This window comes from Musca autumnalis, unplaced genomic scaffold (genome assembly GCF_047663935.1).
Source record: "Musca autumnalis isolate F117 unplaced genomic scaffold, ASM4766393v1 scaffold_3, whole genome shotgun sequence".
NCBI lineage: Eukaryota > Metazoa > Arthropoda > Insecta > Diptera > Muscidae > Musca > Musca autumnalis.
Window position 1 is genome coordinate 189632450 of NW_027411866.1, and position 13229 is coordinate 189645678.

The following is a 13229-nucleotide window of genomic DNA, read 5'->3' on the forward strand; positions in this document are numbered from 1 at the left end:
ACCACGTAAATTAATTTTTTTTTTGCTAAATTTTTGAGCTTTGTACAAAAACATCTAAATTAATCCAGCAATAGTCATAGTTACTGGTAAACTACAATAATTCGCGTATTATAATTGTGCAAACTTTGGCTTCATGGAAACTAAAAAATTTCGACTTTTCCTCATATATACTTTATATGGTCGCAAATGATTAGTTCGATGTGTTACAAACAGAAAAATACAGAAACATAAACTTAATACATATACCCTCCATTTGAATATTCTTTCAATATGTTGTCCTTGCGGCAACCTTTACGAGAGTACAATATGGATTGTATTGGTCCAGTCCTTCGGATAACTTTATAATAATTGTTGCACATGCGGGGCATGGTAGACTCCTCTCATATCAATGAGTACACCCCGATTCATATTAGCTCAATGATACGGGACCTACTGTTTATTGTCGAGTCCGAAAGGCGTGTCTCAAGACACCAATTGTAGAGAAGTTTTATATGTCTGAAATACTCAATAAATGTCCCCAACATTACTGTTGAAATTTTTGACGTTGCCTGGCCGGGAAATCGATCCCACGACTTTCAATGTGCAAGGCGGGTGTGCATAACATTGCACCACGGATAACTTCCACACAAATTTTGGGAAGAGTGCAGTTTGAAGACACGTCTCGGATCTATTAGAAGACCTTATTACAACTTCCAACTTTTTTCTGAAGTAAATCCATAATTCCTGAGGTAATGGCCCAAAAATTCCAAAAAAGTGCCGGCACAAACTTTAAAAAAAAATTCTTCCAATCTTATATTACTATGAAATTTATTATTTCGAGTTCTCGGCGAATCAGAAGATTGCTTACTAAAAATTGTCGGTAAGGATAGATTTCCACAGTCCCCGATCTCTTTCCATATCAAACCACATTGGGGGATACCACGGACTTAGATGTCATCTTTCACCTTTTGCTTCTTTCCATTGAAGTTTTGGTCAAACAGTTTTTCATGTGAATAGGCCATTTTTGTGGTGGCATCATCGTTCCGTCATATGACGAGGCCTAGCCAATGCAATCGTTGTAGTTCAATACGTTTAACTATATCGATATTACCATCTGGTATAGCCAGATGAAACATATATTTATATCCAACAGAGATTAGACGGTAGATTTTTGGAAAAATATTTCTCTCAAATACGCCAAGTATTGTCTTATCTGCTTGGGAAAGTACCCATGCTTCGGAAATGTACATTAGCACTATCAGTGCTGTGTATGGACTGTTATTTTTTCTTCACGAGAGGTGGTTTTGATTCCAAACTGCTTACTTACTCCAAAGTAGCATCTATTTGTTATTACTATTAATCTTCTTATTTTAGAACTAACGTTGTTTGTTTTATCTTTAACGGTTCCAAGGTAGATGAAGTCAATATCATCTTAAACTTATATTTGCCAATTTCCAAATTCAAATTCAATGCGAATTGCTCGTCAGTGCCATATATTAGGATTTAGCGCTGCTCTTGCAGATTATTCTTATAATCATATAAAGTTATACATTACCAGTAGTTCTGATCGAACTATGATGTTGATGTCGCCGGGGTTATATCAAAACATGGACCTGAAACGAAAAATTTCTGGACAACAGTTTTATAGCTCCAACGAAAAGGAAATAACATATGTAAGCCATTCCGATGATGTGATTAAATCTTAAAAATGCCAAAATTCGGGGCGTACCGTTCTATATGGACCTACCCCAATTATTATTCTCTGTAGGAATATTTTAATCCGCCAACGAAGGCTAAATACAAATTTTCGATATTTCAGTTGGATAAGCTGGCAAAAACCTTCAAAGTACCATGGATTATATACCAAAATGTGGACCGATAAAATCCATTTTTAATACCAAATATCCTCGGAGTAATGAGAACTTTTGTACCAAATTATAAAGCTCTATTTTAAATTTTAATAACTATATCTTGATTTTAGCGAACAGACAGATGGAGGGACAGATGGACATATTTATATCGACTTAGAATTTTAAGTTGATGGAGAATATAATGTTGATTCAAATAATATTTCTATGTGATACTAACCATCCATCCATCTTATGGTGGAGGATATAAAAATGTGTCTCATTAAAATATTGGTTTAGATCACAAGTACGTTTTGACGAAATACATTTTAGACAATTTTGAGTTGATGTAGTCACGTTCCTCTGTTTGTCTGGCTGGAGCGAGCGATAATTCTCGAACGGATAGTGCGGACGATAACAATCGAATGAGTATACGATCAATTGTCCATACTTCGAACAACGTAGTATTTTTACCATGTTATAAAAAGATTCAAATACAACCTACAGATATCGAAAAATCATGGAAAGTGTACGGTTATAGTCCAGTTAAAATACAAATGACATACAAATCTGAGAATCATGATTTATTTTGTATTACATAATGTTGTATTACATAAACTACTTCGACGGCCTGACCTGTGGCTGGGTACACATTTTTGGTACATACGGTCACCCACGGAGTAAGAATATTCTATACGTAATCTTGTATGCTGTTTATATTAGAGCTTTTTGCAGGGTTAACCTTCTTTATGAGGATTTGTTTGAAATATATGCAATGGAATTGACATTTAAAACCCAGTCGGTTTGTTAAATCCGGTTATATATAAACGGGGTATTATTGAGACTTTTTTGCAGTACACAAATATTAACAATAAAATTACTTTTTTTCAATTTGTAATATACCTATGCAAATTCTTATTGGTACTTTTTATCATAGATGTTTTTACAAGGACATTTTTGCAAATAAGAACGCTTTTTCATATTAGTCGATGGTCAGACTAGCGTTGTTTCCATATGACGTCTTCGAGTTTATAGACGAGTATGAAGTAGTAAGACTACGGTACACCGTCTCATGTGTTTGTCATATTGTTTTGTTTGGTTGTTCGTAATTTGATATCCTACACAAAATACTCCTTCCGAGCTTTAAATTTCAATGAAATTGCATGCACGCAGGGCTGAATCAAATTTATAAAATTGTCAAAAAATACGCATATATAGACATATTTAAATATATTTTTTATACCCTCAGAATTTATGCTAAAAAGGGTGTATACACTTTCATACGGGCAAAATGTGCCTCTTCGAAATAATGGTTTTAGAACCCAAGTATGTTTGGACGAAAGTGTTTCAGACAATTTGGAGTTGATCTAGCCATGTCCGTCCGTCTGTCTGTCTGTCTGTCTGGGTGGAGCGCACGATAACGCTGGAACGGATCAACCGATTCCGTCCAAAATTTGGCTTTCGTAATATTTTGTGCAAATTTAGTTTAAGTTCGAAGATGAGCTATATCGGTCCACTCCTTCCGGTACCTCCCCCATAAATTTTCGGAAAATTTGTGCGCACGATAATTCTTGAAGGAATTAACCGATTTGGTCCATACTTTGCACATCGTGAAATTTACCAAATTTAGATGATGTTCCAATATGGACTCAATCGGTTCACTCGTTCGGGTACCTCCCACACAAAAGAAAAGTTCAGTTTAGGACCTGCTCTCGAAACGATTTGATTCTTGTTGTAGCAAATTGTATTCACTGCCCCCATACGACGGTATAAGTTTCATCAGGGGCGAGTCCATACTTCTTGAGAAAAGAGCCTGAAATGTAAAAAAAATGGTCAAAATCAAGTACATCGGAATACAAATTTATTGATGAGAATTTATAGTAAAAATTTCAATTTGAAGGAATTTGGATTATGGTATTGATTTGTCAAGTAGTTTTGTCCACGGGAAGGTTATTCCGATAATTGTTGGAAATAATATGCTTGTCCTTATTTTACTAAAATTAATATCTTGTATTATGCTCCAAAATTTTAATATTTAAAGTAATTTATCCTTCGAAAATAAATTTTTAAAGTTGCTTTAGATGTAATAAACATGGATTTAATTTTGTTTGGAAGGAAATAGTGATCATATGGCAATTACAGCTACCCAAGTCTGTGGTACTTAGTACATCGATTTTGTGAACCAATTTTTAAAATTAGTGGAGTTGGAAAAAAAAATTTATAAAAGTGTATATTAGGGATATAACTTTCTGCACTTTTTTGCAAATATCAAAAATACCACCACATAGCCGTGTAGAGCATGAAAAACTATTATGAAATACGGTGTCAATTTTTCTCTATCGCGAAAAAAGTTTCCGCACCAAATGCATTGAAGTTCTGCAATGCATTTTTTAATTTTATCTGTCATAACAACATATTTGCTTTTCATTAAAATTTTTATTTTTTTGTAATATAATTTAAAATCATTATCAAAGCGTTCTGGACCAATTTGTTCTCAAATCGCGCCATTTCGGACCATATTAGGATTTTTTGACACTATTGCAATTTTTGGTTTTTCTTTATAAACTCGTGAATTTTATGTTTATATTTTTTTTAACCTATCGGACAAGATAATATGGAGTCATTTGCAACTAAGTCGCGAAAGTTACAGGCGGTTTTTGTTGACTATGCCTGTGAGAATTGTATTTTTTTCTATAAATATTTATTCAAACAAAGCAAATTTAAAATTTTAAGTAGAAAAAATATCAAAAGGGTTTTAGTAATCACGGCCGGTGCGGGAACTTTTATCACAGAATCGGTCTTAGAAACGCGTTTTCATTATTAGGACAAAATTCCCCACATGGTACTGGTGTTGTACTTTTGTAGAAAACAAATACGATTCCCACAAGCAAAGTCAACAAAAACAGCCTGTAACTTTCGCGAATTCGTTTCAAATGACCCCATATTCCCTGGTCCGATAGGTTAAAAAAATATAAACATAAAATTCACGAGTTTATAAAGAAAAACCAAAAATGCAATAGTGTCAAAAAATCCTAATGTGGTCCGAACGCTTTGATAATGATTTTAAATTAGATTACAAAAAAATAAAAATTTTAATGAAAAGAAAATATGTTGTTATGACAGATAAAATTAAAAAATGCATTGCAGAACTTCAATGCATTTGGTGCGGAAACTTTTTTCGCGATAGAGAAAAATTGACACCGTGTTTCATAATAGTTTTCCATGCTCTACACGGCAATGTGGTGGTATTTTTTTGGTTATAGCCCTAGTGTATATCGATATTATTTGTTGCTTGAGTTGTGAAAAGTGAGTACTTCAAACGTATAAAGGTTCCAGCTGCAGAGGTTTGCAGACGAATATGTTATTTCTCGTTTTCAGCGACCACCTCACTCAGGGGTTACCCCCAATTTTAACAAAGCGCTTTGTCGTGTTGGCTATAGCGCGAAAACGAATGAACCGATCATCATATATTTTTGTGGGCTAATTAAGTATGTAAAAGTCTTGCTTTAAAGCGAGAGACTTTTAAAAATATTAATTTTTTTTTAAATGGTGAATACCGAAATTCAAAATTAGATTTTTTTAAAAAAAATGGGCCGTTTTGACCATTAATCGGCCAAAAACATTTTTAAAGAAAAATTCTCATATATAAAGACAAGAGTTTGATGCATTCAATAAGCTCCAAAAATATGAAGACTGAACACCAAATTTCAGTCATTTCAGTGGATATTGAGGCCACAAAAAAACCTAAAATGGGTATGGTTCTGTGGCGGCTATAGGAAGACGTATAGGTCCTCGTCAGATTTCTGGCAGAAAGTTATAAGCCCCCAACGAAGACTTAATACCAATTTTCAGCCATTTCGGTGTGATAATCAGGCTAAAAACTCCAAAATACTGAAAATCGGGAGGCACCGTCCTATGGGGGCTATATGAAGGCGTGGACCTATGTAGACAAATTTCAAGGTGAAAGTTGTATGCCTGCCCCCAACGAAGACTAAATACCGAATTCCAGCAATTTCAGTGTAATAATGAGGCAAAAATCTTCAAAATACCGATAATCGGGAGGTGCCGTTCTAGGGGGGCTATATCAAAACGTGGACCTACACCCAAAATTCTCAGTTGGAATGTTTCAAACCTCTTCTGAAGACTAACCACCAAATTTCAGTAATTTCGGTTGGTCATTATGATTAAAACTTTCAAAATTCTGAAAATAGGGAGGTACGGTTCTATGGGGGCTATATCAAAACGTGGACCGCCCATCCCAGTTTTTTGTCCTGGAGATTGTAAGTCAATAATAGGTACGTGTACCAAAATTTATGCACCTACAACAACTCCTTCTATTTTTTGCCACAGTATGAACTCGCCACATAGTGCACCGTGTGTAATGGTTTGAGCTCAAGATAACTCTCGAACAATTCGGTCCAAAATTCGTAATATTTTGTGCAAAGTTAGTTTAAATTTGGAGATAAGCCATATCGGTCCACTCCTTCAGGTTCTTCCCTTCGGGTACTTCCCACACAAAATTTTGGATAAATTCACTTTAAGACCTGCTCTCGAATCACTTTAGTTTTTGTTGAAGCAACTTGCATTCGCTGCCTTAATTACGAGAGTAAAAGTTTTTTTCAGGGGCAAGTCGATATCTCTTGAGAAAACAGGCCGAAAGTTGTAAAAAAAACCCCTATGGCACCATATGTAGTGGCTGGAGAGCTCGAACCAAATACTGCGTTCATCCACACTTTGGATATAGTAATATTTCTTCGAATATTAGATGAAATTCGAAGGTGGTGCTTATAGGTCCACTTCTTCCGACAACCGTAGCAACCGATTTGGTCCAAACTTTGGATCTCTAAATATTGTCCAAACTTAGTTTATGTTCAAATTTTTGCCCTATCTGTCCAATCCTTGTGGTAACACCCACACAAATGTTCAACATTTTTGTGTGGTTAAGGGTCCGTTTGAGGATCCTTTGGATATTTTTGCCGAAAGTTGTCCTATTGGCCCTGTTTACAGCGATATTATGTTTTTCGTTGTCTAGTGTGATAAAAAAAAGCTCTATCTATCGATATCCCCTCAAGTTTTTGAGCTTTAAAACTATCCTACTTTTGCCGGTTCATACGCCCAAAATTTTGAAAACACCCTAAATACATAAGTTTTTTTTTGGGAAATAAAAAGTACTTCAATCCACAGAGGCTGAGCGTATATCTCTGTCGGTAAAGCCGATTGATACTTTTTTACTTGGTTATTTAAAGGAACATAAAATAGGTATTCAATTTATGAAACACCTTTGTACTTTAAGTTAATCAAGAAAGTTATCTATTTTAAACATACATATTTGAATAGTCATTTCGCTTTTATTTAAATCATTCATTTTGTAAATAAGCATTTGAGTTTATCATTTTCAACAAGTCGGTTTTAATGAATGTGTCATAACAATTTGTTTTGTTAAGTTTCAAAAAAATCTTTGATATAAAGTACACCCTCCATTAAATCCTTATTGAGGGAATTTAGACATTTCGTTTTATTAAGATTTACATGGCTGAAAACTCGCTAATACCATTATCTTCCGTACAAATTTAGTTAATATAAGAAAAACATATAAACCATCAACACGTTTCAAATTAAATATTGCATTCTAAAAACAAAATAAATCCGTTTCATTATTTTCACAAATTTTATCAAAATGAAAAAAACCTAAGTTCACGAAATTCTGAATGTAATTTTTGCTTTTCATCTTTGTTCACAAAATGTGGAAATTCTTTAAGGATATGTGGGACTAAACCCCTTGTTTTTGTAACTTATTTTTGTTCGTTCGTCTATATTCGGATAAATTTAGGCATCCATAGCTCAGACCCCAGAAGACATACATACTTAATTATTCTTATACCCGTTCCATATATCGTTAAAAATTACCCATTTAAAAATCAGCGCTCTAATTTGCGATAAAGCAAGTAAATCGATGTAAAAAATTTGACAATTCGTGTGAAAAGATTAAAAATGTTTACTAAAACAGGGGCTTAGTCCCGATTTACATTAGGTGAGTTTACTTGCCGCAATTTTTCTCGGTCCTTTTTAAACTTGCCTCTTGCGTTTATAAAAAGCAATTCAGTTCCCAAAAGTTTTCAAAACAATGAAAATAATGTCAGATACTAAAAATATAAAAGGATTTGCCTGAAAATTGCCTGTACGAGGAAAGGGGATTGGCCCTTTCCTGTCTCTCCTACAAACAGAAACTTGCCTAATGTAAATTGGGACTTATCACAGATAAACTTTGAAAATTGTTTTTTGAAGGTGCCATAACAAAAAGAACCCAAATATTGCCATATTCGTAAAATAACAAAAAATTATAATTTTTTGAGAAAAAATAGGCAAATCGTCATTTTTCAATTTTTGACCAAAAAATCGTCAAAATGAAATCGTCAAATCTGGCAGCCGTGCATGCACGTTCTAGTCTGACCTTAGGTAACGAAATGATGACAACGAGGCGTATTGTTATTGTGTGAACGAAGCATAATGCATAGCCGCCACCATGGCCTGCGTATATAAGTTGTTTTGCTTCAAAAAAAATTATGAAAAATCGAAAATGGTCCTAGATCGCTTTGCTTCAAAAAATTATGAAAAATCGAAAATGATCCTAGGTGGGCCTGTTATTTGACCATAACGAATGGTTCAATTTCTCTCCTCCCTTTCATCCGCGTTCATATTTGTCTAAACCAAGTAAATGCGCTAAAGGCTGAAGTTTTTTTGTATCATTAAGATATTATGTATACCCTCAGCATTTATGCTAACGAGGGTATATGGGCAAAATTATTGAAAATTTAACATCGTTGAAGCCAAGGTTTACCCCTTTATAACTGCGAATAGTGGTTGTATATTGTACAATTTAAATGCTTTTGGATAAAATGAAATGTTTTTAGAATTGGCAAAAAATATTGGCCTTCAAAGTTGATTTGCGTGGAAGCTGTGGCCATATTTATGTTAAAAAATGGGTAAAAATGGGTTGAAGCCAACGTGACTTTTTTTTGTTTTCTCTCGATTTGTGATTAAACCACATTTTTGCCGATTTTCCTGTCAAAGTGAAAGTAGAAGCCAACTAAATAAGGATCATCCCACCAACGTATAACTTTTCAAAATTTGATCTGCGTCTACCATTAAATGATGCTGACATTTTGAAGCCAGATTTTAAGTGTTTTTTGAAATTTTCTAATAATTTCGTTCCGCAAACAGGTTTTTCAAAAAATCATATATAGGAATGAAGAACTCACGATTCTGATTTATTTCATATATGTGTCGTGAATGTAGCCTACACAGCTTCAGAGAAATCTGTATCCAAATACGAAAATTTTGTGCGAACAAATTTCTAAAAATCATATATTTCGGGTCTAATTTTTACAATTGGCATTTGATTTACTCGTGCATGATTGCAAATTTTGGATTTTTACGTTGCGGATCTAATAAATCATTACTCGTTAAAATCCATCTAGTAAAACGCGAGATAGGAGAAATTCCAAGGTAGGAAAATCACCTAATATTGTTTTTGAAAATATCGCGCATTTTATCGCGGATTCTGTCGGCCGCTTGCACTGCTATGAAAAAACTAGTGCAGCATCTTCCTTTTTGCGGAAACAGAGATTTAAAAACTTCACTGATAAGGGAACTACATTCATTTTATCCCAAAAGTAGTGTGTGATGCTACATCCACGGTTCTTGACTGATTGCCTTGAAATAGGTATATATCGATGCAGATTTTCATGGTGACACTAAAACCGGATGCGGAACGAAATTGTATGAACTTTGCGCAAATTAGCGATGTTTTATAGGTTTTTTAATGCTAAGATGCAGAAGATGCTACATCTTAGCGTCCAAATTATATTTCGAAAAATATATACAAATTAAAAGATATGGTCTTGCTGTACATGAAAATCACATGCGGACAAAACGATTTTGATACTTACGCGATTTACACATATTTTAATAATGTATATAAGTTAAAGTGGTTTATTTGAACTCTATTTCCGTTTAAGAAGTCTAATGATTTATTTCAACAACCCGATAACTTTCCTCAATGGGAAACCTTCTATGTGAATGTAGATAAAGCAAAATCCGCCCATTTTCTTGGGAGTTTCAAGAAAAATAAAAGAAGTACTCCTATAGAATTTTCCAATATTTTCAACACTAGAATGCATGTGAAAACTATTATTCCAAACCAAAATTTGTTTTTTGTAACACAAATATGTGCTTATTTTGGCTATAATATCCTAACTACTATCCCGATGATTATAAGTTTGGTCTCATTCGATTCCCCGTGAAGTCTTTCTTTAAAATTGTTACTTTTTTTGTAATTTTTGACGGGTTAATGGACCTATATTTTCAAAAAATTCGGATTAAATTTAAAATTTTGTCAATTTTTTGTAAATTCCGCGAATGCTGAGTAACATTTTACAAATATTATGCAATCTACTTAATGACGTCACTTCGTGATAACTTTTTAGTGACAATTGTGCTCAATAAAATATTTTGCGTGTTTATTATAATTTTTTCTTAAAAGCAGAAGTAAAACCGCGATAACATTTGTCCGAAACAACCAAAAATTTGCTCGCGAGCGGATTTGTACTGGGGAATTTTTTCTTAACCTATGTACCAAAACTCGTTAATGTAGCGCGAAAAGAAAAACTTCAATTTTTTGGAAATGGAATATGAAATAATTGGCAGTTTTGCCCATATACACTTTCATACGGGCAAAATGTGCCTCATTGAAATAATGGTTTTAGACCCCAAGTCTGTTTGGACGAAATGTGTTTCAGACAATTTGGAGTCGATTGAGCAATGTCCGTCCGTCTGTCTGTCTGTCCGTCTGTCTGGCTGGAGCGCACGATAACTCTCGAACGGATCTGCCGATTGGGTCCAAAATTTGGTCTTAATAATTTTTTTGTCCAAACATAGTTTCGAAAATGTTCGGAAAAATTGTTTGTACGGTAACTTTTTAAGAGAGTGGCCGATTTGGTCTATACTTTACATATCCTAATATATCTACTATATATAGACCAGGTTAAAATATGGACTATATTTGTCCACTTCATCCAGTACTTCCCAAACAAAATTTCGGATAAGTTCACTTTAAGACCTGCTATCGAATCACTTTGATTTTTGTTGAAGCAACTTGCATTCGCTTCCTCAATTACGAAGGAAATAGTTTGTTATGTACCGCCTAATGCGGCGCTATGGTGGGGTTCCAACTCGCTCAGTCGGGGCACACACATTCAGGGGGTTCTTAACCCTGCCACCATCAGCCCTAGGGGTCAAACAATAATGAGAAGGGGGAATACATACACAACCAAAATAAAACGAAACAAACACAACATACTACCATGACCAGGGAACTTGCTGTCTTCGTTCCCACACTTGCCCACCCTACCTTGACTCTTTTGTCCTAATAGAAATATTTTTTTTAAGAGCCCCGAAAGCCACACACACTTACCGAACAGTAACTTACATCCTATTCACTCCCTCACAAAGAAACACTTAGCAATTCATTATAATGACATACAATCAAACATTAAAATATTTTATTGACATTTTTTAAACTTAAACCTAACAGCAAATCATTTAAACAAAGTCAATATTCTGAACTCCTAACACCGACGCTTCTATCGTGAGCCAATCGCTCAGGCTACCAACTAATACGCTTAGGAATATTTTTACGCCAATATGGCCACTTTAAAAAAAAACTACAACCTCCTAATAGAGCTCTGTTACGAAGGTATCATGGACGTTACCATATGTCCATACACAAAATCAATTCCAATTATTCCTATCGTACATCAGTGTAACCCTACGCTCACGTAAACTCTAAGGCGTTAGAAATCCTAACAAAATTTTGAATCTTAAAAGTAAAATATACTAACTACGGACAATCACACTTAACCTAAGCATAAATAATTCTTAATCTTCTTGTTTTGTTTTTTTTTTTAGTTATTGGTTATAATTTAAAGCATAAGTATCAGCAAAAATTTTAAATCAATCGTTTTCTTTCAATTTCAGATATCAAGCATCATTACAGGCGCGCATGCGCATTCCAATAAAGAAAAGGAATCAGATGCAAACCAGTTGGCCTCAGATGGTTGTTTGAATTCAGAGAGTGTAAGTATTCACGTCAAATAAATTACCTGGTGGACCAAGTACTTAGGTCTTTGTTTTTTTATATGCTTTCAGATGATGAGGTTTTTCTGTCTTGGGCTGAGAAATGTTCTAGACGCCACAACAGCAAAATGATCCCCGTCCCTGTGCAAATGGCTCCACTAATAAACTTTGGCAATTTATTCTGGTCTACTTTGGTCAAATCTTCGCAGGATTTCCTTAAAATTTTGATGACATCCTCCACGTAAACATTCGGAGGGGTCAGAGTTTTGATAGGTGCTGTCGTTTTTACCTTTGGCGTTATCTTTAACAAAAAGAACCACATTGTAACACCAAACTACAACTCACAAAAAAAATAAGCCAGACAACTTACATGTTTTTGTACGCACAAGCACATGAAAAACAACACAATCAATTTAAATAAAATTATAGGAATTTTTTTCCCTTGAATATTTAATGGTTATTTTTATTTAATTTGGGGATTTTCGGGTTTTTTTTTTATTATATTTTCTTTAACAACCAAGATACGCTTTGTATTAACACCAATAACTTAAATGGCGAATTTTCTCTCCGTTACGCCTTATATACCGCAGCCATCACACCGAATTTTCCCTCTTTTCCATCATTTTCTCTAATTTTCCTGACATTTACTAATTCTCTTTCATCGCCCCGTACAAACCCAGTATTGCCCACACATGGTTGTATTGGGGCTCACGTTACGTTTTCACTAATTACCCTCTTATGTGGCAATACTGATTTTTTTCAAGCCCTACTCTATCGGCCGCTTCGCGTATCCGGTTTATTTCTCTTTTGCCGATAGCTTGGAATATCACGTTGTGGAGATGCTGCCGGTAGATAAGAATTGTAAAATTTAATACAATTTTGGGACCACACGCAACAAGTTTTTTTCAGGGGCAAAACCGCACTTCTTGAGCAAACAGCCCGAAGGGTGTAAAAACCCCCTATGGCACCATATGTAGTGGCTGGAGATCTAATTCCCTAATGGTCAATGTCGATCCATTCCCTTAAGTATTTCCTCCGAAAAACTTTTGCTCTTTAATCCTAATCAATATTTTTGTCGTTTCATACCCCCAACATTTTTAAAACCCTCTAAATACATACGTTTTTTGAGAAAAAATTGTTTCAATACACACAGGCTGAGGGTATTTCTCTGTCGGCCAAGCCGACTGATACTTTTTTACTTGTTATAAAGGTGGGATGACCTTTAGATTTGGTGAGTTTTTGGATATTAATTATTTTTTTAAACGAAAA

General features: G+C 34.5%; 1 long non-coding RNA gene across 1 annotated transcript; it reads left to right on the top strand.

The window, feature by feature from the left end:
- The first annotated feature begins 11039 nt into the window (after positions 1–11039).
- On the top strand, positions 11040–12401 carry LOC141396823 (uncharacterized). Its single transcript, XR_012411249.1, has 2 exons — positions 11040–11960; positions 12033–12401. It is a non-coding gene; the product is annotated as an uncharacterized lncRNA (long non-coding RNA).
- The last annotated feature ends 828 nt before the right edge of the window (positions 12402–13229 follow it).